Source organism: Bidens hawaiensis, unplaced genomic scaffold (assembly GCF_021521415.1).
Source record: "Bidens hawaiensis isolate Kalapana, Puna unplaced genomic scaffold, B.hawaiensis_p1.1 tig00070118_1, whole genome shotgun sequence".
Lineage (NCBI taxonomy): Eukaryota > Viridiplantae > Streptophyta > Magnoliopsida > Asterales > Asteraceae > Bidens > Bidens hawaiensis.
This window is the reverse complement of record NW_027502331.1, coordinates 27859-46569: the sequence shown is the minus strand read 5'-3', so window position 1 is coordinate 46569 and position 18711 is coordinate 27859. Positions and strand designations below refer to the sequence as shown.

The 18711-nt window shown below is 32.4% G+C and overlaps 1 non-coding gene and 1 pseudogene across 2 annotated transcripts; both read left to right on the top strand.

Annotated features, from left to right (window-relative positions):
* Positions 1-13193: 13193 nt before the first annotated feature.
* On the top strand, positions 13194-13275 carry TRNAS-GCU (transfer RNA serine (anticodon GCU)). Its single transcript has one exon. It is a non-coding gene; the product is annotated as a tRNA-Ser (tRNA).
* Positions 13276-15340: 2065 nt separating this feature from the next.
* LOC143605555 (EIN3-binding F-box protein 1-like) lies at positions 15341-17865 on the top strand (annotated as a pseudogene). Its single transcript, XR_013148563.1, has 2 exons — positions 15341-15496; positions 16007-17865. The product of XR_013148563.1 is annotated as an EIN3-binding F-box protein 1-like (transcript).
* The last annotated feature ends 846 nt before the right edge of the window (positions 17866-18711 follow it).

Below are 18711 nucleotides of genomic sequence, written 5' to 3'. Positions count from 1 at the left end.
GAATCAGTATAAACTGAGTGAGTTCACAAGTTTTAGTAACTTGATAAATCGTATTGCATCATAGTCTTGATAAAAATCATTCTAAAACATAATTCTGATAGCATCATTGAAACACATGCTTAGTAAAACATAGTTCTGATAACGTTTCCTTTGATAAATCCGTCCCGCGGTTACGCTGCGAACATTTCTGAGAACCGTGCTCGTCTGTGTAAGTGGCGCTGCCACTACGAGCGAATAATACCGTCCCGCGGGTTACGCGCGGACATTTCTGAGAACCGTGCTCGTCTGTGTAAGTGGCGCTGCCACTACGAGCGAATAATACCGTCCCGCGGGTTACGCGTGGACGTTTGTGCCGGAAAACAAGGCGCTCGTCTGCGTAAGAGGAGCGACCTCTACGAGCGGGCTCAATCCCATAGTACTGCCCCGTGACATGCTAGGCACTCGTCTGTGTAAGAGGTGCGACCCCTACGAGTGGGCGGATCAAACCAGCAGTCCCTACCCTTAGAGTTCCAATGGTAAAGTGATCACTTACTCGAATTCTGGCGCACATACATCGTAAACCATAGATAACCGTTTGCATTGCTCATCATGAAACATAATTTAAACACCATCGTTTGCATAACTTGTAAGTATACCATGATAAATCGTAATTTAAGTACGTGTCCCTCGCCCCGAAAACAGTTTAAAAACAGTGAAAATAGTGAAAATAGGGGCTGTGAGACTCACCTGTGGTTCTTGTTAAGGGATTAATCGAGATTCGGGTTTTCTTGGTGTTGGCCTCGGAATTGAAGGTCTAGAATACGATTAAATAACAAGTATATATATTAAGATCAAGAAATAGGAGAATATAAGGGTTGGAAAGTAGATCTCAGGGTTATAATCTCGGCTTACCTAGTAACAGGAACGAATTGAAAATCAAACGGATGCTTGGACGATGATTAGTGCAATTTGCAGTTTTAAGAGAGAATTTTGAAGTGTGTTTGGGTGATAATTTGGGTTACATATTTATAGGCAAGATTTAGGGAACACAATCCCTTGCTTTAGGGGATTGTAATCTTTTCATATCTAGGTGTAATGATGATAAAGTATGGAAATTATTATTATTTATTTAAAAGTGGAGGAGTGGATAAAAGATTCTGATTTGATTTGGACAGGACATGCAGGTCTGTGGTTGGTGAGAGTAGGGTGGCTGACAGTTGACTTTTCATGTTACAGTATGCTTTTTCAGGTGCTTTTGTCAGTGTACAGTTAAAAAGTAGAAATCTCTGAAACACGCAACTGTTTCCTTTTTGGGCGGGAATAATCCCCTTATATCTGGAGATTAGGCTAAGTGTTCTGCGCGTATAGCTTTGTGCGCATAGCTTTCTGCGTGAAGGACATTTCTTTGCTGCGGGTAGGTACGTAACCTTCTCGCAGTTAGGGACATTGAGTTTCATTTGTAGATTCTCCAGGTGGTCTTGGTATTTCAACATAGTGATCAGTCATGTTGAAGTCAATTCCATCTTGGAGCTTCAGACAAACTAGCTCTCAATGTTCCCGCCATGCGGGGAGGTTAGTTCCCTTTCCGCATGCGCATAAACGTTTTGGGATGCACCCGCCTTAGCATCATGCGGGACGGTCAACCCATTAGACAATATAAAGTTATGGAAACATAAAACCAAAACACTCGCGCATGGCGCATATAACATATGCCCACGCTGGTTCTTAACATGGCGCGCTCGCGCAGGGTGCACATAACAAATACCCGCGCTGATTCTAACATAGCGCGCTCGCGCAGGGCGCACATAACATGCCCGCGCTGACTAACATAGCGCGCTCAGCGCAGGGCGCATATAACAAATGCCCGCGCTGATTCTAACATAGCGCGCTCGCGCATGGCGCATATAACAAATGCCCGCGCTGATTCTAACATAGCGCGCTCAGCGCAGGGCGCATATAACAAATGCCCGCGCTGATTCTAACATAGCGCGCTCAGCGCAGGGCGCATATAACAAATGCCCGCGCTGATTCTAACATAGCGCGCATAAAATTCACAATCACCTAATTTATAGGATTGGGAAATTACCGGGTGACACAGGTTATTACCCAACATGTATTTCGAGCAAGAACAAAACTTTGTCTGCATAAAATCTTAACCAAAAACTCAAGTTTTTGTTTTTTTTTTTGTTTTTAACCAAATCAATGGAATGTGAACTAAACCATGTAACTTTGTTAATAATTCCAGAAAATGCGGAGATTATAACCGGTTTGAAGCTGTAAAAATCATATTGAGTGCAGCCCTTTATAACCATAATCAACTTGGAGACTTTCGGTAACTCGTTTAAGCGAAAACTAGTTTAAAGACTAATCCATTTTAAAACCATTGAACCTCTGAACTTTATCACACATTTTCCAGCAACTAAGTATCATATTTTGTTTGTATAAAAGTATTTTGATGAAGTTAAAATAGTAATATAAAAACCGTGCCTTAAAACACCCGCAAACGACACATAAGTGGTCCGTTTGATCAAGAAACGAACCATGCAGTCTAGTTGCTGTTATGATACCGTTTTAATAGTCCCACATATATTATTCTAATGACATATAACCTGACCCAAACTTGTTTGATGTGAAAACATACATTTAAAACCAGATTATGCCCCTAACGGGCCAAAGCTGGGTCTGTACGAGTAAACAACAGCCCAATGTAACATTTTTAAAAATTCTTGAAATATTTAAACAACTTATTTTTATGTATTATAGCAGGTCCTAATTTGTTTGTTAACCAAAAATGAGTTCTGTTAAAAATTTAACATAAAGGTGCTAACGGGCCCAAACCGAACCGAAGCCGTTGTTAGGGTTCCGAGCACCCTATAACCAATATGAAACATTTAATAAATCATTAATAAGTATTAAAAGAGGTCCAAAGCTGTTTTGTGGTAAATAAACCGGATTTGAATCAATAAACGTGGCCAAGGGCATTTTTGGAACAAGAGAAAAAACCGGTTAATTCTTAAAAACTGAAAATACAGGAATATGTTTTTAGAACACAAACTTTTGAGTTAAATGGCCATAAGTAAGTTACAAAATGTTTAACGGTAAGCGGATTTAGAAAAAGGCCCGTTTACAAGTTTAAAATTGTTGTTTCGTTAAAACCGACGAGCGGGCCAGCTTTTAAAGACTAAAAGACTTCAAAAATATAAAATGGATATTTTCCAGTATTTATAATTAAAATAATTTATTATTATGTTATAAACCATTATTGATATTTACAACACCCTTTTTATTAAGAAATAGCGTTTAAACGAAAGTGACGCTAAAAACCGGCATGACCCGAACAAGCAATTGAAAAATATAAAGCTATGAAGTTTCTAATTTTTAATAGCAAGCATGAGCCAATAAAATCATAATTTTAGGGTTTACTTAGTTTACAAAAACTGTCTAAGCCTTTAACTCGGTTTTTGCCAAAATAAACGTTAAACGAAGTACGAGGACTAAAACCGTACAACCCAAAAATTTCTGAGATATCAGACCTGAAAATAACTCATTTTTATGATATATATAATTCTGGAAATGACAAGTTTCAGTTACAAAAGTATTCGTTTATTTAAACTATTCTTTCAAGACATTTCGTTAAAAACCGACAACACCATTGATAACCGGTATTGTCAACGTTTGTAAACACAGTACATGGTTGTTTAAATATGTATCATTAGACTTTTGATATCAATGAAATGTATACAAATTCTATGGTCATATGGTAACCCGAAGCCTAACTGAAAACCGAACTTTCCAAAAATAGAAACTTTATCGAAACCGACACATGAACCAAGGTAACTAAAAATCTCGGAAGCTGAATTATATACGTAAACACAAAACATTAATCTTATTAAGTTATTTAGGTACCAAACTTCCCATAAAAGGAAACTTTACTCATCAAGAACCAAATACGTTGGAAAACACAGAATTAACTAGCACACAATACCAATAGTGAATTTTACATTGTTTTTCGATAACTTATTGTTGATTAATATATATACTATGCGTACTTGGTGATTTCTAGCATAGTGCAAGCTCATTGATTATCTTTCATATACATATTGCATACGGACTGAGGTGAGTTTCGTGCTGCCCTTTTTACTTAAACTCTTTGGGCTGGATACATGCTGGTTTTACTTATGGTGTGATATTTATCAAGAAGTGTTTTACTGCTAAATTTTGTCCCAACTTTTACACAATCATTAGCCCAAGGGAATGGGTCGGAGGCTTGTATGGGTAGTACTATTTGGGAGACCCCCACGCACAGCGACCCTATGTTGGGTAAAGAACACTGAGATCTGCGGATCGTTGCGGCATATAACCTACATGTTTGATTATTGCTTTTAGCAGGGTGATAATCCGGGACGGTTTAACTTCTAGTCTGAGTTGGGGATACTTATGCTAGTTGCAGGTTTGATTGTGGACTTGATTGATGTGCACCATGCTTTATACTTACATACACGCAAAACTTGCGCGCTTTTATAAATGAACTATTTTATATGTGTATGTGAGCTAAACTCACGAACTCACCAACTTTTTAGTTGACACTTTTAGCATGTATTCAGGTATCTTGTCGATAGTGATTTGGATTAGCATTGTAATGAGCATGACTAAAGATAGAGGCGTAAGTCGAGCAAGAACAAAGAAGATTAGATGCCAATGAGATTAGTAGAACCCAACACGGATTGCAGCAGTGTCAGAGAAGAGAAAAGATAGTTGTGTAGTTACACCTTGTTTTAAATACATAGTGCAAACATTGTAGCTTATCTTTATTAATAAAATTCCGCTGTTCACATTGGTACCAATTTGTCCATAAAACAACTAGCCCCCACGGCAGGGTGTGACAAACGAGTTGTGTATAGTAATTTTTCGACCCCAAAAACCAAAGCTTTATTTTTAGTAGCATGAGATTTGCTATCCGAAAGAGGGTTGTGACACAAGTTGTTGCGTGTTTATTGTCACTTTATTGTAATTGTTTGGAAATTATTAAATGAATTATAATGTAATGAAATAAAAAATTTTATACAAAGTTTGTAATATTTAAACTTTTTACAAAGTTGAAGACAAAAAGTGCATTAATCATCATATTGGAATGGTTGTGTTGTCCCCTTGTCTTGTGGGGTTTTCTATTTTCTGTTACTTAGATTAGTACATACAAAAGTCATTGATGTATCATGCATACTATTGTGTAGGGCATATAGAGGTAGATGAGACAAAAGTGAGTCATTTTTGCATGGATTCAACGTATTAAGTTAGGTTGAATTGGTTGCTAAAAGCTAGTTTACAGATTTATGATTACGTGTTAGGCAAAAATAGTTGATTGCATTACTTTTTCAAACTAATTTATATAATTCTATGTATAAGGTTATGAAAATATATAAGAAAAGAATTCCTAATGTTATTTTTTAGCAAATTACAAGATTAATCAACTATTATTACGGATGCGTATGGATAAAATACAAATGACTTTTATTATAAGAAATGTATAAATAATTATAGTAATTATAAAAACACAAGTGTAATTATTATTACTCTCTAACTTTTGAACTAAAGTAATTATTATTACACAATTTTATTTTCTATAACATAATTACTTTAGTTTAAAAGTGTAATTATATAAGTTATTTGTATATTTAGTAAGTTAATTTTATTTATGTTGAATCTCACCCCTACTATGAATAATGAATAACTATAGACAGGAATATCACATGTTAATTCAAGTTTTTACTATGAATAATGAATAACTATATATACACACGAATATCACATGTTAATTCAAGTTTTTGTAAAATAAATCATTTGAAAATAAATCTTAAAATTTTGTGTTTCCATTTGTTGTTACAAATAATGTATTACAATGGTTCAAAGATGAATATAATGTTGAGGAGCTAGTGAGCGGTGTCATTTATCTAGGATGCACACTGTAACAATCATTAATCTCTACACAAAGGAAGGAGAGAAAGATTGGGGGGGGGGGGGGGGGGGGGGGGCTTATGCGATTTGACTATTGAGAGATTCAACGGGATGCAACATACTCAATCAAGTGGTAAAGTTCATATTAAATGAGCGCATATTTGATTCGTCTGAAGTCCGAGGTAATTTTGACAAAATAAAAATATATGTGACATTTAGGAATTTCTCTATTACTATTGGTTCTTTATATGAAATCCTATTCATCTATAAAATGTGTCTTACTAATACCATATTAGAGCATATTCCACGATAACTGGCTACGACATCACACCAAAGTTTTTGATATATTGATTGTTCATTTAAATTGACAAGACTCACTTTCAAATGGTTTCAACTTCTCTTTTCTTAACTAAATTGAGGAATGTGAAAAGCCGGAAATAACAAGAGATTCCTTGAGTATCATAAAATACTTCAAGTTACACCTTTTTATCAAATTATTTACCATAGTCGATATAATGATTTTACTCGTGCAATCAAGCAAGCATGATATTTCCTTTCTCAACGTTTCGAATTTTTCAAATGCTTCAGTTCGTGTTTTTAAAAACCAAAATCCACAAGTGAAAAGAAGAAAGAATATGAAAGTGATGATACCTTGGCTATCATGTTTATCATAGATATTGGATGGTTTTTTGATTTATCACCTCTATCTTCTAGTCTTCTATCATTTCTTTTATTTATCCTTCAGTATCGTTGTAATTACTATTATAATAAATAAAAATTATTTTAGTGTAGCATGTCATCTAATTATCCCATTTTTTGGTAAGTGGCATCATTATTGTTCAACTTTAAAAGTCATAACTATCTAATTAACACAATTAATAAATACTTCAAATATTCCATATTAATGACTTATCTATAGTTTTATAGTAATAAATAAAATAAAAATAATTATAAATAAAAGAATATATGTATAACTTTTGAAACTCATTTTAGTGCGTGTAAATTTGTTTTGTATGTTTTAATAAAATAAAAAGAATTAGAAATAAAAGAATGTATGTATAACTTTAGAAACTCATTTTAGTGTGTGTAATTTTGTTTTGTATGTTTATTAGTGACCGATTCAGAAGGTGTCATAATTCACCTTTACTCTAAGCAATACGAAAATAGTTCACCTCATTTGATTATTTTTTACTATTAATTTAAACTTTTTTTTATATGTATTGATAGCTTTTGCTAAAGTGATATAATATAGCACTCAATGAGAATAGTAGATAGTGCATATAAGTACTCTTTCATTCATATCTAATAATTATGTGCCTTTTTTTGTCGCATTGTTCATTGTGCTTATTCATTGTCACAAAATTGCATCAACTAGAGTTTCGGACCAAGTTGATATAGAAAATGAGTTGTTTTGATCCCTAAAATATAGTGGTTTCATGGTGAGTTTTGTTTCCTTGATGATATGTTTATATCCATTTATATTCATAAAGTAAAAGTCATATCTTCTTGGAAGAGTATCCTCGTGGTGATGACATTGTGTTGTCTGCTACAGTCACAACACTCTTTTTTTTTTCAAATATTGTAAGTTAAGGTCATAAAGTATACTTGAATATTATAAATGATAGGAAAATTGTTGTAATTATGGGTGTTACAAACCGATGTTATACAAAATCATTGTAAGAAGTAAGATCATGAGTAGAGTATTCGAAATACTAATTTGTTTCTTTTAAGCTGGTTGTTTATTATTATGATATGTTTGTGTTCTGTCTTATATACAAGAATCTCAGAATTGTTTGATATGCTCGAGTAATGATGGTTTGGTTTGTAGTGAGATACTTATTTGTTGTATGTAAAACATTTGCAACATTTTTTTAGTCTGTTTTATGTAATGAGTCACAACAAGTTCCACTTGTAAAAAGTTCACTTTTAGTATGACTTGGAACGTTTCGGGCAAGTTCAATTTGTATTTGACACTTTAAGTAAATGAGTCAAATTTGCTACTTATGTTCTCTTATAGCTAGCAAAATGGACGGGTCGTGTCAGTCGAGGCAACGCATAAGAACCTGTTTGATCGGTACAAGTTAGGGTAAAATGGTCATTTTAAGAAAAATATTACTTTTGGTTCAGAACATGTTTTCTTTACACTTTTTTTTGTACTTTTACACGCAAATATAAAACTCAATATAACTATTTAGTTCTTGTATGTTGTTGGAGTTGAGTAAAATGCGTTAAGATAATCTAAAATTAAAAGTTTAGTAAGATGACATGTTTGAAACCGAAAAAAATTGTGATAAAATGCTTATAACTTTATAAGCATTACCCATTCTTTCCTAATATTACCAAATACGCATTTGCTCTATCTTCTAATTTTATAACCTAAGACATGAATTAGAAAAAAGGGCGTGAAGTAAGCCACACAAGTTTATATTTTGTTGGTTATGAATGGTTAACAATTTAATATCATTAAACCGTCAATTTGAATCCTTTTGCAGCTTATTTTTTACCAATATAGACTCTTGCAATTGTTAATTTAATAGCAAGATTTGTTGAAACTAACACGACAATATACTTAGAAATAGTTTGTTTACATTTTTCAGCTCTTGTGACTTTCCAAGAGTTTTGATGTGTTTTTTTGTACATGATTATTATAACTTGAAGAACTAGAATCATATAATAAGACAACAAATGAGATTTATTTTTACAAACCCGTGTAATACACAGGTTTATAACCTAATACTATATATATTTATGTGTTTTTTATTACTTCTTTATAAGTTAATTAGTTTTTGAACCCATGTATTTATACGGCATTTATCAAATGAAAAAATAATGTCCGTTATTTGAAAAATAGACATAAAATTAAAGGTAAAAAAGTTATGAATTATATAGTACAAAAAAGTTCTAAAATCTCAATTTTACAACTTTGAGAAAATATCTTTATTAGTCAGTATTATTAGGACGGGTTGAGTTATAATAACAAGATTAGTTTCCTTAAGAAGGATATGAAATAATTTTGTCCATTCATTTTAAAATTGAATGGTTAAGATTAGATTAGAGAAATCATCAAGTGTAAAACAAGGGTAAGAGCATAATAGGGATAACACATTTATTGACTTTCTCTCTCCACATGCAATGCACATGTCAAATACCCCCATCATTGTAAAACGCCTATAACTTTTTTATACGACATTTTTTTTCCAAAACAATTTCACCATAATAACGAGTGTTTTTTTTATCTTTTATATGAGCACCATATTGCTATATAAAAATAAAAAAAAAATTCATGGGTTTTTTACAAAGTGTGTTTTATCAAAATTGTGTTTTACAAAATTGTGTTATACAAGTGTGTTTTATTTTTTCATAGTGTTTTTTGCATTGTGTTTTTTACATTGTGTAATTTAATTGTGTTTTTCATTGTGTTTTTGTCATTGTGTTTTTATTTTCATAGTGTTTATTCCATTGTGTTTTTTACATCGTGTCTTTTTCATAGTGTGTTATTTTCCGACGAAATTTCCAAAGACTTTTCCGGCAAGGTGGCGGCGGTGGGTGGCGGTGGGCGGTGGTGGTTGTAGGAGATAAGTGAAAATTTAAGTGGGTTTTAATTAAATGGGTTTTAATTAAGTGGGTTTTTGAAATTAAATTAAGTGGGTTTTCAATATTAAGGTAATAGACAAAAATACCCTCCTTCATAGCCTTCTTAGAATAATCAAACTTCTTATTTGATATTTTCTCTTCATAAACACAATTAACATTTTATATTTTTATTTGTATGTTTTTTTTTCAAATAATTCATCTTGTTAATTTAAACACTGACAAAAATAGTGTATTACATGGCTTTTAGAGCTAGATGAAATAAACAAATAATAAAATGGGTTATGTAGTTTACACTCATAGCCTAATATTCCTCTTAATTCTCTTATAACCCATTTGTTAAAATATTTTGACCTATGACCCTTAAATAACTAGGATGAATGAGATGATAGATTAGAAAATTAAAAGGAAATTATAGGCTAGGATTGAATATGGTTAAATCACCTAAGCATTTTTATTTTTATTTATTAGAATCGTAAGATTATTTTAACTCAAAATGTAAATTTTATTATTCTTAATACTCCTATACTGCTGAATGCTGATCTAAGGGATTTGAATCAATACTGACACATTTTAGAAAATATATATATATATATATATATATATAATCTTTTACATTTGCCTATTAAAGATATATATAAAAAAATTTTAGATTAATATATAAGACGAACGGACAAAACTATTAATTATATGATTATGAATATTTTGCACTATTTGACTTATATGATCATCCAAATAAATTAGAATACACATGTACTATTAATCTTATTAGGAAAATTTTAAAGGCCACCGTAATGTAATATTGTGATGATCCTACCTGCAACGAGAGTGTCCAAATTAAGTTTGTATTTAAAGGAGGACTGATCCTAATTGTAAAGAGTGTGGCCAAATTGAGTTTATACTTAACGGATGGCTGACTAGTCATAAAAATTACCAAATTCATTGTATGATATATTTTTACTTTAAAAATAAAAATAAAAATTACCAAATTCATTGTACATCTAATTTAATCAAATGTCCAACACGAAGGCTCTCGCAATTCACATTTTGTACGTGTTTTTTATTGTCTTATTTAGGTTGTTAGTAAAAGTATTTGCGGCATGAAGTAAAAGTAAAAAGACCAAAATACCCTTGATGAGAAGTATTTTTTTTCACACGAAATACAACCATTAAAGTGATCCCTTGAATCCCATATTTCAAAAAAACTTGCAATGTAACATTTTATGGTGTAAAAGTATTGAATACCCTTGATGAGAAAGATGTATTTCTTTTTTCACATATTGCACGACTATTATAGCAATCGCTTGGCCCCCGTACTTCAGTAAACTTACGTTATAGCATTTCCTAATTTTAAAGACCAAATTATCCCTAGGGGGGTCATATGGATCTTTTCACACTCACATACAACCCTCTGAATCTCGTATTCCAAAAAAAAAAACTAATCTATAACATTAAAATGTCTCTAAAGGAAGCCGAACGTAGGATATTATTGGTAGAAGAAGCATACTAATTATTACCAGTGCCAAAATCAAAGGATAAAGATTACGATATAGAAGCACTTAAAGAAATATTCATGGCAATGATGACTGATAGATAACGGTAATGTTATTGTTATTTTTGCATGCTATAGTGAACCAATGAAACATTCTATAGCAATGTTGTAAACACAGTTGTAATGACAGGTGGGATGACATTGCAGTTGTTGTCATTTAATTGTTTCGCTTCAAGTATTGATCAGGTTTACTCATGTGTCGAACTGGTACAAAATTTTAGTGTCTTGCTAATAGTTGAAGATAAAAAACTATCTGTGAAGAAAGTTTTGATCATTTTGCAGGATAAATACAAAGTTGGAAATTGGAATGCATGTAGTACCCTGAAGCTATTGACAAACTGATTTTCTATTACTCTTTTGACTGTGTAAGAAGTTTGGCAAATTTTATGTACTTCAATTACTTTGAACTTTTGAAATTCTTTTATAGTTATGTTTCAAGACCCTTTTAAGCTGCAAAGGTATCTGTATTTTTAAGAGTACTTTGCACATGATAATAATTTGTTGTGTTATATATTTGTAATCTCTTATGAAATTATTCTAAATTGCAGAAAAGATTGCTACGTACAATAAAAATGTCAAGAGAAGAAACTGGATTGGTTTAAGCGGAGAGAAGACAAAAGAAAAAAAAAGGGAAGGGAGGTGGTTGCGTGGGACGAATAGACGAATGTTGTAAGAGCTACCATATAATCATTTTTATTTTATTTTTATCAAATGCGCATTTTTAATACATCTAAGGTAAACTAACATACAGGTTGTATGTTTGGCATATAAGCAAAAAAGGAAACGGGTCGATGTATCAAATGCATCGACCCGTTACTTTTGGCATATAAATGATATATAATTTGGCATCAATGGGTTTAACCAATCGAGTAGCCAAAGTGAATTCTAAATATATTCAACCTTCTGAAACTCTTTTGTTCAAAAAATTTAATTCTTATTGTAATAAACTATTATAAATTCATTATTATATTTAACGCCTTATTTTATTAAGTGTCTACAAAATTTCCCTTTTATACCTTGACCTGATCCATTTTTCGCACTTCTGGACGTGCATTTTCATATTGACTAATAAAATTCCCTTTCACTCCTACAGTTATTTTTTGTAGATATATACCTTATTATGTAGGCTTATTTGCGTGTTGAACAGTTAATTGACCAATCATATGGAGTTATGGTTCCCTAAGGGGCTTGAATATTAACGTTAATTGCAAGGATCGAAAGAAAGCGGTGCACCCTTCACCGACATTAATGAATAGCACCATTTATTTCACGAATTCATGATTTGAGTATGATATCAGTATCACAGTACACAATTTGTATGACTATCGATTTTGTTGTGTAGGAACAACCAAATTCGGCTCTAAACTTTACTGTCGAAACTAGGAGAAAGAAGGTAGGAGATCATTTGCAAATATTTGCAATGGAGGTTTGCAAATCTGAGGCAGAACTTGAGGTTGCACAAGGTTCTCAAAACTCAAACAGAGATACGGTAATTATAAGTTTGGGATCAAGTTAAGAGGGATCACATTGTCTCTTTGTCAAGGACTATTGTCTCTGGATATCACTCTAGCGAGTAGCGCCCTTCCTGTAAATGATGCAAAGGTGTTTTATGTTTTGTGTTATTTATAAAACAAACCTATGAGGTTTTATGATTCAGATTTAAAAGTTTTTAAAAAATATTGATAACTTGTGTTACTTTTACAGGTAGATGACCAAAGTTTAAAAGATGCTACCCGTTTGGCGGCTGATGTGATGCAAACAATGGCATCATTGCGTTGTAGTTCGTTTCGATATAGTTGGTCATAATTTACTCCCAAGTAAAACAAGCAATACTTTCTTTTTCTTAAGGTGCAAAGAAATATAGTTTTCCATTATTACATTAAACAACCCGTCCACCGGACGGGTATAAAACTAGTTTATGTGGTGGTTGTTTATTGAAGTGAATGAATTTTAGATATTACTAGTAATAATTTGATTGTGCACGTTTCTTGTAAAATTTAAGAATCAGCATGCTTGGATATGTGCTAGTGTTACTTTTAAAATCATAACCGTGACAACCAAAACAACAAAATACTCTGATATTTCAATATAAATAAATTCAGTGTTGTTATAACACCAAGACGCTTTGGCCGAGTGGTTAAGGCGTGTGCCTGCTAAGTACATGGGGTTTCCCCGCGAGAGTTTGAATCTATCAGGCGTCGATAACTTTTTATATTTTTAGCTTATTTTACCAACTGCACAGTGCACACAACTTTCTTAATGAAATGCCATAGTGAATACAAACATATGTAACATTGTGACCTGAAAATTTTGGTTATATTTTTATATTCTATGACTATCTACTGATAATGATCAAGAGGGAGGTTTTTGGACGAATAAATAATTTTGATGTTACGGTTTTAGTGTGCGATGACACCAAATTACCAAGTACATGTATCATGTAGCATTTTGAATGTTTTGGATCTTTAGTTCTATGAATCTGGTATGATTTCCTCAAGAATGGACATTTAGTTTTGGACATAATTGCATGAGTCAGTCAGTCAAGAACTTTGATCATTTTCAACCCGTTTGATATGTTAGGGTGTACATCATTTAACTTTTTACATTTTTTTTTCTACAACGAGTAAACACAGCCGAAATCGGCCCCATTCTTAATCACAATACCTAAGTTTAGAAATCACAGTACCTAAGTTTAGCAGTTGAGTTGATTTCTAAGTAAAATTTTTTAGTTTATATAAAAGAGTGTTTACCAACTATTATGAAGGATATTATTTTCTTGTATTTGTCTATGTAAATAAAATAATATTACAACTATATGTATAAAAGTGCTTGTCAACTAAACTAGAATATGTTTAAAAGAATAACTAATTTAGAAAAAAAAATGGTGTTATTGAATCTTTACAGTTAAATCTCCACTAAAAATCACTTTTTATTTTTATATTTCTTAACGCCAAATATTTGTTATATCAAAAAATAATAATAATAATAATAATAATAATAAAGACACTAGCAACAAGCTAGAGACCAAAGTTAAAAGCATAAAAGTTACTTTTTCACATAACATCAAATTTACATCAAAACTACATTTCTATCATTTAGATGTTTTTTTATATAATGAAGAAGAGATATATACAGTATCTTTCCTATAATTAAAAAGTGAATAAAAATATAATATAAAAAATTAAACACCTTATTGTTTCTAGCACACCAAATGCACCAAACTAACTTAACCATAATTTTGTTGTGTGCTTTCCGATAGTTTTCTAAACCAAACCTAACAAAAGGATGAAGTATTTCATTTTCATTGTGCTTGATTAAATATAATCAATTTGTCACACAATTGGCAACCGACACTTTTTTAATCTTATCTTTTCAATCTTTTCTTTTCTAGTTCCAACTTACAAGTTTCAACAATTCATTCTAATCATGACTTTAAAAAATAAAATAAGATGGATGGGCTCCTAGTGTTGGTCCAATGGTATTAACACATAAGTAACTCAAATAACACAGTTTTTAAAAAGATTCAATGAATGTATATGCAACAAGCAACTAACAAATTTGGTTACTGATTTTGGTGAGGTGGGTGAAATGAATCTGAAGACTGATCCTTACTTGTACATATATACATGTATCACTCCGTATCTATCTACTTGTATACATATCTCTATTTGCAACAACATTAATATTAATATATTAAATATTAAATTATCGTAAGTGGATTTTAATAACTCACAGTTGACTGATAATAATCTCACATTAGAAAATAGTTGCCATCAATCTTACCTTTCACACTAATTGTTTTAACTGGATCTCCATTTAAAAAAATCATAACACGGTTAAGTTTTTTTCCAAATTTTAAGCTGTTTTTTTAGGGCTTTTGATCGGAATGAGGATACGAGTCGATAGTTATAAAACTTACCTTGAAACGTTGCTCCAAACGACGAAACGGTGATTCAATTCAGGTTTCTAAACTTCCGATTAACAAAAATCAAACCGTTTAGAGCGCCGTTTAGAGGTAAGTTTTACATCAATCAACTCGTATCCTCATTTCGATCAAAAGCTCTAATACATTAGTTTAAAATTTGAAAAGAAAATAAACAGTGTTAAGAATTTTTAACGAAGATCAAATAAAAATAATTAGTGTGAAAGACATGACAGAATATTAAAATCCAATTTGAGTTAAAGTATTACTCCGTAATATATATATATTCACACACGGACACATGTATATATATAATCCTGAAATCATTCTCTCAACAGAAACATGCGTCTTTCAGCCTAAAAAACAAATCTTTAGCTTATTTGCAAACAAATCTTGAAAGTATTGAATCAAAAACTGCTGAATTTGGATTAAAGATTTGATCTTTTTGTTGGGTTCATTTCAAGAAACACAAAAGATGCCTACATTGGTTAAGTACAGTGGTAAGTTAATCATAATTCATACTTTTCTTGATTATTGTATGTTTTTTTTAATTATTTTTTGGCTAATTTCTAGAGGTTAAAAATTGAAACTTTTGTGTTGGATCTTGAAGGGTTTTTCAATTGAGATAGTTTTGGTTTCTGGGTTGTTCTTGAATTTGTTTATGCTCTGTTTTTTCATGCATTTTTGTATGATTTATGCATATGTTTATCTGGGAAATTGGGGTTTTACAGAAAGAAATTAAAGTTGTTAACTTTAGGGTTTATCTTATGATCATATTCATAAAAAACATCTTATAAGTTTTTGTGGTTATCAAATCAAGAAAATGGTACAATGAGTATTATGAGAATGTTTGGATAATACTTAGTTTCTTTAACCATAGCTAATTTTAATTCAAAAATGCTATATTTGATTAGGAAGTTAATACTAGTAAACATACTTATGAATAGTTATGATGATTCAGATTTATTATCATTATTTGAAATGATTATTGATTTTTTTTATATTTGTAGGTGATGATGAACATCATAAGGGAAGATCATTATGCACCATGGATTCGACTCGTTTATTATCGGTTCATGATCTTTACGCCCGGCCTTACAAACGGGCCCGAATAAGCGACTCATTTAGTCTCTTTTCCAATAACAACAATAATCCGTCATTCGATATCCTCCCGGATGAATGCCTTTATGAGATCTTTATTCGTTTATCGGGTAGCCAAACACGAAGTATATCCGCTTGTGTCTCAAAACATTGGCTTATGGTTATAAGTAATATCCGAACCTCAGAACTCGAGTCAACCAAAGTCAAAGTCAACAAGTTATCGAATGACGATGAACAAAACGACGGGTGTCTCACGAGGTCTTTAGACGGGAAGAAAGCGACCGACACTAGACTAGCTGCCATTGCTGTTGGTACGTCTGCCCGAGGTGGATTGGGCAAGCTTTTGGTAAGGGGGGGTAATAAGGTTACTAGTATCGGATTCTTGGCGATCGCTCGTAGCTGTCCGAGTATAAAGATTCTTTCTTTATGGAATCTTCCTACGATCGGAGACGAGTCATTAATAAACATCTCGAAAGAATGCCACTTGTTAGAAAGTCTTGATCTTTCACAATGCCCGTTAATATCCAACGCGGGTTTGGCTTCGATCGCGAAAAACTGCCCGAATTTGTCTACTTTAACGATCGAATCGTGCAAAAACATAGGAAACGAGGGTCTTCAGGTGGTTGCCCGAAGCTGCCCGAATTTGGAGTCTTTATCGATCAAAGACTGCCCGCTTGTTAATGATCAAGCAATCACTGCTATATTATCCTCATGTTCGTGTCTTTTGAAGTTAAAGCTTCAATCTTTTAACATAAGCGACTCATCACTTGCGGTTATCGGGTGTTACGGGAAGTCAATTACCAATCTTGCCCTCACGGGTCTTCGGTTCGTGACTCAAAAAGGCTTTTGGGCAATGGGTAGCGCGAAAAATCTTGAATCTTTAGCGTCCTTAACGATAATTTCGTGTTGTGGTGTGACGGATCTTAGGCTCGAAGCTATTGGAAATGGGTGTCGAGTGTTGAAACATATGGTGGTTAAAAAGTGCTGTTTTGTATCGGATAACGGGTTGGTTTCGTTCACGAAAGCCGCTCGGTTTCTTGAAAGTTTGCAGTTAGAAGAGTGTAATAGAATCACCCAACACGGGATTTTGGGAACTTTATCGAATCAAACGTCAAAGTTGAAATCTTTTTCACTTATAAAGTGTATGGGAATCAAAGATTTAGACCACGAACCCGTTGAATTTTCCGAAAGTCAATCTTTACGATCGTTAACGATCAAGAACTACATTGGGTTCGGAAACACAAATTTGGCGACGATCGGGAAGTTATGTCCACATCTGCATAATCTTGATCTAACCGGGCTCGACAAGATAGACGACACCGGTGTTTTCGAGCTTCTTAAAGTCTGCAAAGTTGGACTTTCGAAAGTCAACCTTACCGACTGCGTACGTTTGACCGATAAAGTAGTGGTGGATTTGGTCAAGATTCATGGTGGAACTCTAGAAATGCTTAATCTCGATGGATGCAAGAAGCTCGGTGACGAAAGCCTGCAAGCAATTTCCGAAAACTGTTTACGTTTAAAAGATCTTGATGTGTAAAAGACTTGCATTACTGATTCGGGTGTATCTTGTTTGACGCGTGGCAGTTATATGAACTTGCAAGTTTTATCTTTATCGGGTTGTTCTCGGGTTTCTAACGAGAGTATGTTTTCTTTAGAGAAATTGGGAAAGACCCTTGTGGGATTGAATCTTCAAGGTTGTAACTCGATTAGTAGTAGCGTGATCGAGTCACTTATGGTTAACCTTTGGAGGTGTGACATACTTTCTTGAAGAATAAAAACGAACGGTCATAACCGCACAGACCAGGTTGGCATAATGGTCCAGTTTTTGCAGGCTTAAATGGTTTGTTATGTGAATCTTTGTGTTAAACTGAGAGACACTGTTTGGACCTGATTGTTGACTTTTGGTTGGTGTCAAAGTCAAAGAGAACATTGTGGTTGGTTTTGGTCATACAAAAGTTCATGTCTTTATTCTTATTTTCTTTTTAGTTTTGTTCCTACACTTTTCTTTATGTAATTTAGTTATTTTTAATCTATACTATTTATTGTACCTTTTAATATTATGATCAAGTTTCCCAAATAGAGATTGACAATATGTGTGAGTTAACCAAATACAAATCAATTTTGGTTGTGCAAGTTCAACAAAATTATTTGTACATCATCACAAAATCTTTAGAAAAATACACTTGTACATCACCAAAAATTTAGAAGGTATACATATAATTTTGTAAGATTTTACTTATTTGGTTGTCCAAAGATACATTTAGTATCAAATTACAATTATAATAATAATGGTAATAAACAAATAATATATTTTTTTGTTAATAGTGTTAAAATTCTTGTAATAAATTTGAATACAGAATATATTTTTTTAAGAAAAATAAAGAAGAAAAAAGTTGGCAGGCTTGTTAATTCATCTCAACTCATGTTATGTTAACACATTCTAAAAGTTTTACATTTTAATTTATTATGTATAAACTTTTTAAAATACATTTTAAGCCAAACCTTGACTTAAAAGGTTTTGACAAGAATATAACAACAAACTAAACAACCTTTGTGCAATGTCCAATCTAATGATCAACATGGTGTTTTGATAAAATACTATAAAACACAATTA